Source organism: Bos javanicus, chromosome 15 (genome assembly GCF_032452875.1).
Source record: "Bos javanicus breed banteng chromosome 15, ARS-OSU_banteng_1.0, whole genome shotgun sequence".
NCBI classification, from domain to species: Eukaryota; Metazoa; Chordata; class Mammalia; order Artiodactyla; family Bovidae; genus Bos; species Bos javanicus.
Window position 1 is genome coordinate 80,235,440 of NC_083882.1, and position 14,571 is coordinate 80,250,010.

The window sequence follows — 14,571 nt, forward strand, 5'->3', positions numbered from 1 at the left end:
GATTCTTATCTGGTTGATCCACTCTAGTTATTAAAAGCTTGACTTAGGCAGCTAAACTGGAGAAGGCAATGGCACCACACTCCAGTACCCTGCCTGGAAAATCCCATGGACAGAGGAGCCTGGTAAGCTGCAGTCCATGGGGTCACTAGGAGTCTGACACGACTGAGCGACTTCACTTTCACTTTTCACTTTCATGCATTGGAGAAGGAAATGGCAAGCCACTCCAGTGTTCTTGCCTGGAGAATCCCAGGGACAGGGGAGCCTGGTGGGCTGCCATCTATGGCATCACACAGAGTCAGACACGACTGAAGCAACTTAGCAGTAGCAGCAACAAGCAGCTAAACACAGACCTAAGAATGTAATGTTAGTGACAAGAATTTGGAATCAAACAATAGCTTCATTATAGCAATCAAATGTTTAACAGAACATTCTTCTGATTAAAAGATAGATTTTAAAAGACAAAAATCCATATTGCTTCATCTTTTTAAACTATGAGAAGGACATGATAGGCTTTAGTCATAAATATTTCACCTATTTAAATTAATAAAGAGAAAAACAACTAGCCAAAATCCAAATCAAAGAGTAGAATCACGGTGAGTCAACAGATTGTTTGAAACACAAATAGTGTTAATTCTAGAGCAATATATACCGAGAATTAATCTTCTGAATTCATGACACTAGTTTTCCAGGGTCCAGTCCCGGTGGATCCAGGGAATTCAAAGGGGAGACAGCTTTGGCGATCAGGATATGATAGAATTTAAGATATAAAGAGTGGTTAAATAAGGATAGCTCAGTGAGAAAATTCAGTGGAGAAAAGAGGCTGAATAACTTGGTTTATGTGGAAAGCTAATAAAATTCCAAGACAAGGAATTTGCGTCACCTACATAGGCCGCAGGCATCCTCCCGGTCTCCCAAAGGAGAGGAGACACTAAGGCCTCCCCAGTCAGATCTTAGAGCCCAGGCATAATTAGTAGGCTTGACGAGCCTCCATTCTCCAGATGGGAATTCAGCCAGAAGGTGAGAGAAAGAGCGACATGGCGAGACCAAGCTTTGGTGAACAAGGCCCGCACTTTATTTTCCAAAGTAGTTTTTATACCTTAAGTTGTGCATAGAGGACAATAGGGGAAGGGGTAGAGTCATGCAAGGACAGCAGTCCTTGATCCTTATTGAAGCCAGGCTTTCAAACTTATCATATGCAAAAGTTTAGGTGATTTACATCATCTTCTGGCCAGGAGGCCTGTTAACATTTTATGACCCTTTCTTCAGAAAACTTATTTTTCTCTAAAGGTGATTATTATAAAGTCAGGCGCCACCCTCTGAAAGCATTAGATAAAGTTGCATTCCTATAGGGCAAAGGTGTGGTGGGCTATAACAAGAAAAGAATTAACTCAAGGGTCCAAGGTTACAAACATTAAAGCTACTACTTACATTGCTATATACCAATTATATTAATCAATACACTCCCAGGGACACAGTAGGTAAGGGATATGGAAACTTAGCAGCAAACATTGGCCCAACAAGTGAAAAACCCTTCACCAATACAATTTCTAATCAATCATTTAACTGCTCAAAGGAATCTGTATTTAGACAGTTTAGAACACTCATGCCTTTCATGGTTGGGAGGCTGTAAACAGTTACATGTGGCCAGAAGAACCTGTTCAGGCAGGCTAGAGGACTTCCAAAGGAGTTGGTAGGTTGAAACACTCTTGTCATGCCCAGAAACTTTATTAACTGGAGCTGTAAGTTAATTCTTTTTCAGAGAGAGGTGGTGGGGGACAGCCCCCTGTAAAGTCAGAGGTGTAGGTGAGAGCACAAAGCAGTAAAGTAGGCAGACTCTGGTTTTGGGGGTAGGTGCTCGAGAATTTCCAGGGGGACTCCTGAGGCTTGATCCCGCCTTTGCATATGCCGAGCCTCCTTCCTCATGACCTTTGCCAGGGGCAGAGTTCCTCATGCTGACTCCCGGCACTAGTTGAAGATTCTGAATACATTTTTGTTTTCAAAAGTCCATGCATGTATGAATGTTATTGAAAGCTTTCTTGGTAAATGAGAATTCACCAACTTTTTTATTCATGGGAAAGTGATAAAGTCTTAATTTTTCTCATGAACTTATATATTACTTATAAAACAAATGAAGAGCAATTTTATATAGAAAGTATCCTAAGAAATCATATTCAACTCTTACAAAGATACCCTCAAAATTAGCATGTGCTTATCCAAATGTACTTATCAGTTATCCGATGACTACACTTAGCACAATTTTACATACACTGTGACTACCAGTAATAGGTCAGGGTTAGTATGTTTGCACACGTAGATAAAGGAGGCTTAGTCCTGAGAATCCATTCATGGGGTAAACCATCGCTGTGTTAGACTGGACCTCTTAGTATATTTAAGTGTTGCCTGTATACAGTCTATTTTAAACAGGGAATTTATATGCCTGGACATTTATAACAGGAAGTGGCATACACGGAATTATGTACTGCAGGTTTACTGCCTCAAGTTTGCCTTGACGATTGCTTTGTTGACCACCTCTTTCACATCTTTGTTCCTCAAACTGTAGATCATGGGATTCAGCATGGGAATCACTGTGGTGTAAAACATAGCCACCATCTTCCCCTGCTCCACAGACTCTTCAGTGGGCCTCCTGAGATACATGAAGAGGAGAGTCCCATAAAACATTGTAACAGTGGAGAATGCCTTCCTCCTGCCATCAGCAGAGCGCATGTGCAGAATGGCTGCTCCGCTGAGGGTATAGGAAATGAGAACCTGTGAAATTAATCCCAGCAATAACAATCATGGTGCATTCTTCGATGTGGACCCCTCCACAGGCAGTCTTGATAGAGGAGGGTCAGCACAGTAGAAGTAGTTGATTTCAAAGTTTCCACAGAAGCACAGGCCATATGTCCACAGTGTGCAGTTTAGGCTGACAGAGAACCCCTAGATGTATGTCACAGAGATGAGACGATCACAGACAGTCCTGGACATTTTACTGCCATAAAGCAGAGGGTTGCAGATGGCCATGTAGCGATCAAAGGCCATCACAGCCAAGATATATACTTCCACATGGACAAGGGCTATGAAGAAGTAACACTGCACCAAACACCCCACATAGGAAATGGTTTTTGTTTGATAGTAAGTTTTCCAACATCTTCAGAGTGACATTGGAAGAGAACCACACACCCACAAAAAACAAATGACTCAAGAAAAAGTACATGGGGCTCTGAAGCTGGAGGCTGATGTTGATCAAAATAATCATACCAATGTTCCCTACCAGAGTGATCATGTAAACTACTAGAAACACCACAAAAAAGAGAACTTGAAGCTCCTGATGACTGGTCAACCCCAGAAGAACAAATTCTGTCACATCTGTGAACTTTGGCGTTGCCGTCACTTAGACCCAGTCTGCAGTGCCTATGGACAAATTAAAAGAAACAAATGGATTTATTTTATTCTTGAAAATTTTGAGTCATGTTTATTAGTATTCTAGTTCAAATGATATAAAAATCAATGTAGACTTTGCACAAAGTCTAATATAAGACTATATAATCACATTTATTTCCTTTAATAGGCCTTATAGGTAATTATTGCAATATTTATTAGTTTCTTAATTCTAAAAGAGGCAATTACATTCATATACTACTAGTATTAGACACTTATTTTTGCTAAATTATTACAATGATGTTAACCTCATAGAGTTCCAGTAAAAGTAAAGCTAGACTGAGAGTCATTAGAGAATGACTAAATCCAGTTCAACGTATTGTCTTATAGAAAAAGACTTGAGACTCATAAATGTAAATATTCAAACAAGGTCAGACAACCACTTTGTGCCGAACAGGGAAGTAAGAAGAGTGAATCATTGAAATTCCATTGAATACTAATTTTGTGTATGATGGTTGCCTCTCGTTGTCAGTATTAATACAAATACACATGCAATATTAACTTACTCATTTTCCTTTGACTTGGAAGATATCCTTTTTTTTAAAAAAAATGTATTTATTTTTGGCTGTGCTTGGCCTCTTCTTGGTTGGGGTGTGTGGGCTTCTCACTGCAATGGCTTCTCCTGTTGTGGAGCACTGACTCTAGGTGAGCAGGCTTAAATGGTTGTGGCTCACAGGTTCTAGAGCGCAGGCTCAGTAGTTGTGGCACTCGGGCTTAGTTGCTCCATGGCATGTGGAATCTTCCTCCAAGCAGGGATCGAACTTATGTCCCCTATATTGGTAGTCAGATTCTTATCCACTGTGCCACCAGGGAAGTCCAGAAGGTATCTTCTTATCTACACAATTTTACAGGATGATCCTTGGTCTTACAATCTAGTCATTGACATACTTTTCTACACTATGTCAGCTTATGATATCAAAAGCTTTCAACTTATGAAAATCCTAGTCATGTGTTATTTTATTTAGCTATATATTTCACTTGCTTGATTACTGCTGCTTGCAGGATGAGGTAAGAGGTATTTAACAACATGGACTGTATCAGTTTAACAGTTAGAAAAGTAAACTGCAAATGTTTCAATCACCATATCAAAATTATATCAATAGATACATTCTATATACATATAAAATAAAATTCAGGTGCCAAGTTTTTAAAATTACTGTCTTTTTTCAGTTTCTACTGCTTTTCAGCAACAATCCATTATTTGTCTAATTATTTATTTTCAAATTTAATGTCATTACAAGGAAAATGTCCTCAAGGAATATTTTCTCCATTTAATACATTTCCCCACATAAGTCTTCTGAAAAGTAAACTGCTCTGAGTATTTAGGGATGCATCTGTAGGATTTACATCATCTTTGGAATTTAAGATCCCCATAATAATATTGCTTTAAGAGAATATTATGACATAAAATGGGCTTTAGTTATAATTGCTTATAATAATTTACACACATCAAAACCAACTTTATGTCAAATATATTTGCTATATTATACTTATTATTTATTACTTTAAATCTAGAAGTAGTCTAAGTTTTGTAATATGAAATTGAACAAGCTACACGAGATTCTGGTTTGTATCATAATTGTTCAGTCCACTAAGTCGTATTCGGCTATTTGAGACCCCATGGACTGCAGCACGCAAGGTTCCTCTGTCCTTCACTATCTCCCAGAGTTTGCTCAGACTCATGTCGTTTAAGTTGGTGATGCCATCTAACCATCTCATCCTCTTATAATTAGTTGTACCAATAATCCAAGTAAAATTTTGTTAATTAGGTAATTATGGATTCACCAAGTAGAGTCAAGAGTTTTTATACATGAAAATTCTTGGTTTTAGCTTTATCTCCCAGTGAAAATCAGCAACTCTCATCTGGCTTAGTATACCCACACTTAGCAGCCGGAATATCTACGATCGTGAAAATATAGGGTACCGGTGAACTCAGACCAGAACTGAAAAATCAGTGCCTATGTTACGTGCCCAAATCGTTTTCTCTATGGTGTATATAATTACCATATGAATAATTTCAGGGGTAGGAAAATACTTCACAGTGATTAATCAAATTCCAAATTGTGAGTTGCTACTAGTTGGAGGGAGACATGAAACAATCACAGAGTTTATACACTTTTTAAAATATTTCCTCTTTTAATTTTTCATATTTTCATTCTATTTTTCCTCAATATTTTACATGGCTGGCTGCTGCTGCTGTTGCTGCTTCTAAGTCGCTTCAATTGTGTCCAACTCTGTGCGACCCCATAGACGGCAGCTCACCAGGCTCCACCATCCCTGGGATTCTCCAGGCACGAACACTGGAGTGGGTTGCCATTTCCTTCTCCAACATAGCTGGCTACTGGCACATAACTGAAAAGTCACCTCCTCAAAGAGATCTTTGACCATTCTATGTGCATCCTGCCTCTTCTTATTTCTGTGTTTATCAGGATGCTCTATTTTTGTCTCACTCCATTCCTTAAATTGTCTCATTTGTATATTTTTCATTCACTCCTTTTCAGTCAGTTCAGTTCAGTCGCTCAGTCATGTCAAACTCTTTGTGACCCCATGAACCGCAGCACGCCAGGCCTCCCTGTCCATCACCAAATCCCGGGGTCCACCCAAGCTCATGTCCACTGAGTCAGTGATGCCATGCAACCATCTCATCCTCTGTAGTTTCCTTCTCCTCATGCCCTCAGTCTTTTCCAGCATCAGGGTCTTTTCCAATGAGTCAGCTCTTCTCATCAAGTTCCTGGAGTATTGGAGTTTCAGCTTCAACATCAGTCCTTCCAATGAACACCAGGATTGATCGCCTTTAGGATGGACTGGTTGGATCTTCTTGCACTCCAAGGGACTCTCAAGAGTCTTCTCCAACACCACAGTTCAAAAGCATCATTTCTTCAGCATTCAGCTTTCTTCACAGTCCAACTTTCACATCCATACATGACCACTGGAAAAACCATAGCCTTGACTATACAGACCTTTGTTGGCAAAGTAATGTCTCTGCTTTTGAACATGCTATCTAGGTTGGTCATAACTTTCCTTCCAAGGAGCAAGCGTTTTTTAATTTCATGGCTGCAATCACTATCTGCAGTGATTTTGGAGCCCTCAAAAATAAAATCTGACACTGTTTCCGCAGTTCCCCACCTATTTCCTATGAAGTGATGGGACCAGATGCCATGATCTTCGTTTTCTGAATGTTGAGCTCTAAGCCAACTTTTTCACTCTCCTCTTTCACTTTCATCAAGAAGCTTTTTAGTTCCTCTTCACTTTCTGCCATAAGGGTGGTGTCATCTGCATACCTGAGGTTATTGATTTTTTCCCCAGCAATCTTGACTCCAGCTTGTGCTTCTTTCAGCCCAGTGTTTCTCATGATGTACTCTGCATATAAGTTAAGTAAGCAGGGTGACAATATACAGCCTTGATGTACTCCTTTTCCTATTTGGAACCAGTCTGTTGTTCCATGTCCAGTTCTAACTGTTTCTTCCTGACCTGCATACAAATTTCTCAAGAGGCAGATCAGGTGGTCTGGTATTCCCATCTCTTTCAGAATTTCCCACAGTTTATTGTGATCCACACAGTCCAGAGTCTCTTGGACTGCAAGGAGATCCAACCAGTCCATTCTAAAAAGATCAGTCCTAATTGTTCTTTGGAAAGAATGATGCTAAAGCTGAAACTCCAATATCTTGGCCACCTCATGCGAAGAGTTTACTCATTGGAGAAGACTCTGATGCTTGGAGGGATTGGAGGCAGGAGGAGAAGGGGACAACAGAGGATGAGATGGCTGGATGGCATCACTGACTCGATGGACATGAGTTTGAGTGAACCCCAGGAGTTGGTGATGGACAGGGAGGCTTGGGGTGCTGTGATTCATGGGATCTCAAGGAGTTGGACATGACTGAGTGACTGAACTGAACTGAACCACACAGTTACACTCATCTCATACACTAGTAAAGTAATGCTCAAAATTCTCCAAGCCAGGCTTTAACAATACGTGAACCATGAATTTTGAGAAGTTCAATCTGGATTTAGGAAAGGCAGAGGAACCAGAGATCAAATTGCCATCATCCACTGCATCATGGAAAAAGCAAGAGAGTTCCATAAAAACATTTATTTCTGCTTTATTAACTATGCTAAAGCCTTTGACTGTGTGGATCACAATAAACTGTGGACAATTCTGAAAGAGATGGGAATACCAGATCACCTGACCTGCCTCTTGAGAAACCTATATGCAGGTCAGGGTCAGGAAGCAACCGTTAGAACTGGACATGGAACAACAGACTGGTTCCAAATAGGAAAAGGAGTACATCAAGGCTGTATATTGTCACCCTACTTATTTAACTTCTATGCAGAGTACATCATGAGAAACGCTGGGCTGGAAGAAGCACAAGCTGGAATCAGATTGCCGGGACAAATATCAATAACCTCAGATATGCAGATGCAGTGAAGAGGAACCAAAAAGCTTCTTGATGAAAGTGAAAGAGGAGAGTGAAAAAGTTGGCTTAAAGCTCAACGTTCAGAAAAGGAAGATCATGGCATCTTGTCCCATCACTTCATGGGAAATAGATGGGGGAACAGTGGAAACAAGGCTGACTTTATTTTTCTGGGCTCCAAAATCATTGCAGATGGTGATTGCAGCCATGAAATTAAAAGATGCTTACTCCTTGGAAGGAAAGTTATGACCATCCTAGATAGCATATTCAAAAGCAGAGACATTACTTTGCCAATAAAGCTCCGTATAGTAAAGGCTATGGTTTTTTCCAGTGGTCATGTATGGATGTGAGAGTTGGACTGTGAAGAAAGCTGAATGCTGAAGAATTGATGCTTTTGAACTGTGGTGTTGGAGAAGACTCTTGGGAGTCCCTTGGAGTGCAAGGAGATCCACCCAGTCCATTCTAAAGGAGACCAGTCCTGGGTGTTCATTGGAAGGACTAATGCTGAGGCTGAAATTCCAATACTTGGGCCACCTAATGTGAAGAGTTGAGTCATTGGAAAAGACCATGATGCTGGGAGGGATTGGGTGCAGTTGGAGAAGGGGACGACAGAGGATGAGATGGCTGGATGTCATCACCGAATTGATGGACATGAGTTTGGGTGAACTCCAAGAGCTGGTAATGGACAGAGATGCCTGGCTTGCTGCAATTTATGGGGTTACAAAGAGTCAGACAGGACTGAGCGACTGAACTGAACTTAGTCATTCAGTTATATCCAGCTCTTTGTGACCCTGTGAACTTTAGCCCACCAGGCACCTCTGCCCATGGGATCTCCAGGCAAGAAAACTCAAGTTGGTTGCCATTCCCTTCTCCAGGGGGTCTTCCTGACCTAAGGATTTAACCCAGATCTCCTGCATTGCAGACAGATTCTTTACCATTTGAGCCACCAGAGATGCCTCTTCTATTGTATGACTGCTGCTATGTCACTTCCATTGTGTTCAAGTCTGTGGGACCCCATAGACGGCAGCCCACCAGGCTCCCCTGTTCCTGGGATTCTCCAGGTAAGAACACTGGAATGGGTTTCCATTTCCTTCTCCAATGCATGAAAGTGAAAAGTGAAAGTGAAGTTGCTCAGTCGTGTCTGACTCTTAGTGACCCCATGGACTGAAGTTTACCAGGCTCCTCTGTCCATGGGATTTTCTAGGCAAGAGTACTGAAGGGGGTTGCCATTGCCTTCTCCCTCCACTGCATGAATGGTGTATGCTTAATGCTCTATTATGGTTTTATGTGAGCTTCCCAGGTGGCGCTAGTGGTTAAAACCAAACCAAACAAAAAAACTACCTGTCAATGCAGGACACTTAAGAGATGCTGGGAAGTTAAATCTTTGGGTCAGGAAGACTCCTCGGAGGAGAAGGGAATGGCTACCCAGTCCAGTATTCTTGCCTAGAGAATCCCATGGACAGAGAAGTCAGGCAGGCTACAGTCCAGGTCCATAGGGTCTCAAAGATTCAGACACAACTGAAGTGACTTAGCATGCACGCGTATGGTTTTATGTACTTGGGAAACAAAAATACATCCTTTGTGGGAATTACCTGGTCATCCAGTGGTTAAGACTAGGTGCTTTCACTGTCGTGGGCCCAGGTTCCTGGGTGGAGAACTAAAATCATACAGCTTAGCAGCATGCTCCCCCCACACAAAAAATGTCCTTTGTGCAACTACAAAATCCTTAATAATATTAGTGGTGTATACATTCGATCATTTTAACTCATTGGCCTGGCAATTTATGCCCATCCATCAAACTTGTTTCCTTTCCTCTCCAGATCAGTATACTCATACTGCTTCCCCTTCAGTTCTTATAACAAAAGCCTATTTCTGCTTATGAAGAATTATGAAGGAAATTGCTGATTTTCTTCCAAAGCTATTCTTGATTTTCTGTTGCAATAAACCTTTTATTAGAGAGCCCTGGGCATGACCCTGCCCCAGGACCCATGACACATGGGGCACATGGTAGAAGTGCAAGAAATGTTCATTCAATAAAGAAAACGAGTGATTATCAGACTTTCAAATAGGTGACTGACACAGGTAAGAGAGGCATATATCTAACACTTAGATACACCTCAGGTTAAGGCTGAGAAGCCCTAGTGTTACAATTAAACCATACTTTGGTAATTGGTATAAAATATTTGGTGCGTATAAGTTAGCGCTCTGAGTGGATCTTGAGAGAAAACTTCTAACTTGAGAAAATCCACGTGCTCCCCAGGAATAGGAATCGACTCCTCACAGAAGTTTTGGATCTATTATCTTTCAGAGAAACCTACCTCTGACCCAGGATACTTTTCAACTGCCAATTAATTTTATCACCTTAATGTTTTTCTAAGTTTAATTTTTAAGGCCATCCTCTACAGGACACTAAACAGCCTCATGTGATGCCCTTGGGTTTTATGGTACAAATATGGTTCTCAATATAAGTAACCAGGAGGATCACTCATTTATCACAGAGAAATCTAGGTAGGACAACTCCCTTAGCAAGAGACTGAGTTTCATGATTCTATTCTTCAGGCCCCAAAGATATAGATAAAGCAGAATCTACTTTTGTAATTCATGTAAAAATGACCACCTCTTTCACCACCATTCCCTTGGGGCTACCCACATAAAGCCTATAACTTCCTCACCTGAATTTCCATGCTGAAAGTGAAAGTGTTAGTTACTCAGTAATGTCCAACTCTTTTCGACCTCATGGACTATAACCCACTAGGCTCCTCAGTTCAGTTCAGTCACTCAGTTGTGTCCAACTTTTTGCAACCCCATGAACTGCAGCACGCCAGACCTCCCTGTCCATCATCAACTCCTGGAGTCTCCAAAAGCATCAATTCTTCAGCATTCAGCTTTCTTCACAGTCCAACTCTCACATCCATACATGACCACTGGAAAAGCCATAGCCTTGACTAGATGGACCTTTGTTGGCAAAGTAATGTCTCTGCCTTTGAATATGCTATCTAGGATGGTCATAACTTTTCTTCCAAGGAGTAAGTGTCTTTTAATTTCATGGCTGTAGTCACCATCTGCAGTGATTTTGGAGCCCCCAAAATAAAGTCTGACACTGTTTCCACTGTTTCCCCATCTATTTCCCATGAAGTGATGGGACCAGATGCCACGATCTTCATTTTCTGAACATTGTTAAGCCAACCTTTTCACTCTCCTCTTTCACTTTCATCAAGAGGCTTCTTAGTTCCTCTTCACTTTCTGCCATGAGGGTGGTGTCATCTGCATATCTGAGGTTATTGATATTTCTCCCAGCAATCTTGATTCCAGCTTGTGCTTATTCCAGCCCAGAGTTTCTCATGTTCCATGGAATTCTCCAGGCAAGAATATTGGAGTGGGCTGCCATGCCCTTCTCCAGGGGTTCTTCCTGACCTTCTGGATCTCCTGTACCACAGGTAAATTTTTTAGTGTCTAAGCCACATGGGATATTTAGCTCATATTGCTTATACAGTCCTTATTACATTGTATCACATATAATTTCAATTGCCTGATTCATAATGTGAAATTAGAACAATCTGAAAAAATGCACAGTGTTCTATTACTGCACTCTTCGTAATTATTTAATACAAAGCATTTGTTAGGTCTTATGAAGGATGCAGGAAGGTGTGTAACATCATATCCTGTTTAAGTGGGGGTAGTGGTAAAGAGTCCTGCAGGAGACACGAGAGACAAGTGTTCAGTCCTTGCTTCAGGAAGATCCCCTGGACAAGGAAATAGCATACCCACTCTGGTAATTTTGTCTGGGAAATTCCATGGACATAGGAGCCTGGTGGGTTATAGTCCATGGGGTTGCAAAGAGCTGGACATGACTGAGCATGCACACACACACACACACACACACACACACATACACACTTCACACCTATTGAAACACATAGAGACACACTGAACACATAATAGACACACCAAATTCATCCCTACCTATCTTTACCTGGTTTCCCTCGTGGCTCAGCTGGCAAAGAATCCACCTGCAATTTGGGAGACCAGGGTTCAGTCCCTGGGTTGGGAAGGTCCCCTGCAGAAGGGAAAGGCTACCCACCCCAGCATTCTGGCCTGGAGTATTCCATGGACTGTATAGTCCATGAGTCCCAGTCAGACACGACTGAATTTCACTCTCACTTTCCCTTTCTCCCAGAAACTTTGGAGCTTTTTCAACCTAAGAGTATTTGAAATAAATTCTTGGCTTAATATTTTTAAGACAAAATAGCTAATAGAATTTCATGAACCCCTGAGAGCTGAGTTCATGATTGCAATTTCAGTGCCCAAGTATGCAGGAGTCCTCAATTCCTTCTCACTAACTATGGAGAAAATGCATCAGGTAAACTCACTGGCAATAGGTCATTACAATGTAATCTACACTCCCTCAAGGAAATGTAGATTTCAGAAGAAACTGTGGCATTTGTGTGTGTGTGTGTGTTAGTGAGGGAGAGATCAAGAAAGAGAGAGGGTGACTGAGAAAGATAAGTACACTTTATCCTGAAGATGCTTAACTATAATGATGTCGGTAAACATAGAAACAAATGTAGCAATGCTGCTGCTGCTGCTAAGTCGCTTCAGTCGTGTCCAACTCTGTGCGACCCCACCAGGCTGCCCCGTCCCTAGGATTCTCCAGGCAAGAACACTGGAGTGGGTTGCCATTTCCTTCTCCAATGCATGAAAGTGAAAGTGAAAGTGAAAGTGAAGTCACTCAGTCATGTCCGACTCTTAGCGACCCTATGGACTGCAGCCTACCAGGCTCCTTTGTCCATGGGATTTTCCAGGCAAGAGTACTGGAGTGGGGTGCCATTGCCTTCTCCGAATGTAGCAATAGCATTCAGTTTTAAAAGCCGTTTTACAAAACTATTCTAAATGAAAACTATCCTTAATTTAAAAGCTTTAAAATTACATTTTAAAATTTATTAGTAATTATCAACTAATTTGGAATGCCAATAGTTTTCCAATAAAGGTGAATAAATAGTCTTACAGACAAAAGGAATTATGTCTAGCTCACCCAAATAGTAACATTAAGTAAGAGCTTAAATTCTTTAGGGAGGTTAAGTTTTGCATTACAGACACAATGATATTATTATAATTTAATCAAAATCCCCAATGTGCTTACATACAAACAGCTTTGAAATGTTGCCCATGATGTATGTGTGAATGAATGGAAATGAGTTTATATGTGCTTCTGCTTTCCCGTGAGGAAAATAAAAACTCACATTGGACAAAGAGGACTTCCCTGGTGGCTCATTGTAAAGAATCCACCTGCCAGTGCAGGAAACATGGGTTGATCCCTGATCCAGGAAGATCCCACCAGCCATGGAGCAGATAAGCCCAAATGCTACAACAGCTGAGCCTGTGCTCTAGAGCCTGGGAGCCACAACTCTTGAGCCCATGTGTCAAAACCATTGAAATCCACATGCTCTAGAACCTGCGCTGGGCAACAGGAGATGCCACTGCAATGAAAAGCCCATGAACTGCAACTAGAGATCAGCCTATGCAACTAGAGATACCCTCCACTGGCCACAGCTAGAGAAAAGCCCTCACAGAAATGAAGATCCTACGTATCCAACAATAAATATATTAATATAATAATTAAAAAAAAACACTGGACAAAGAGAAATGTTTGTTCTCCTATACATCATTCTTATTTTATATCTACATCTCTGTAGATAAATTATGAATTTTGTGATGATTTAAATGCATGATCTTAATGTGTGAATGACATTTCAGTGGCTATGTGTTTTTGTGTCGAGATATTAGGACATTTATTTGTTTACCTATATCAGAAGACATAGAAACATTATGGATGTCCCAGTTGTAAACTTGTTGCCTCATCTCTGTACTAGACGAACCGAGCTACAAGAGAGAAGCCAAACTATGTTTACACTATTAAGTCAGGATATGTTATTGTTAAGAAAAAAGAGAGCACCCAAATATTCCTTCTTTCAAGGAAAAAGAATTTAGTATTTGATATAACACTTAGGTCAAAAATGTGCAAAATAATCCACATGAATATTTATTTAATTTGTGAGGAGAAATATGTACCTTTGTACTTGCAAAATGACACTAATTCTGCCTACTTCTCAGTTAGAATGATGGCACTTTGGCTGGGGTACATGACATGTGCACAGTCTGGCTACACAACAACTATTAGAATCAGTAAAAGAGAGACACTTATGCTGTTGTGTCTCTTAAATACAAAAATGTTGGAAAAGGATTACATATCATAGTATCTCTATTTTCAAAACAAAGATCTATGAACAAATCTACCTTTCACATTGAAAAAGGCATTAAATATCAGGTTTAAGTTTTTCAGCTACCCAGTGATGTTATTATAATTTGAACAAAATTCCCAATTTGTTTATGTGCAAAGAGCTTTGAAATGTTGCCCATAATGCACGTGTGAGTCAGTGGAGATGAATTCACATGTGCTTCTCGTTTCCCCACAGGAAAATAAAAACCATTAGCAAGACCACCATCTTTATGCACTTACATTAGAGAACTGAATGAAATATGTTGCTATTTCTTCTACCTCAGATTGTAGTCTAGTAGATAAATAGATAAATATTTCCTAAATTCATTACTACATTTTTGAATAATAAAATCAAAATCTTTTTATTCTAACAAAGGATATAAACAACGTCAATACATATACCTGTGAACTTGGGCTGAAATAGTCTTCTCTATTAATTTATTA

The 14,571-nt window shown here is 40.5% G+C and overlaps 1 pseudogene; it reads right to left on the reverse strand.

Annotated features, from left to right (window-relative positions):
- Positions 1-2,410: 2,410 nt before the first annotated feature.
- Positions 2,411-13,709, reverse strand: LOC133261104 (olfactory receptor 5M9-like; annotated as a pseudogene).
- Between the last annotated feature and the right edge of the window lie 862 nt (positions 13,710-14,571).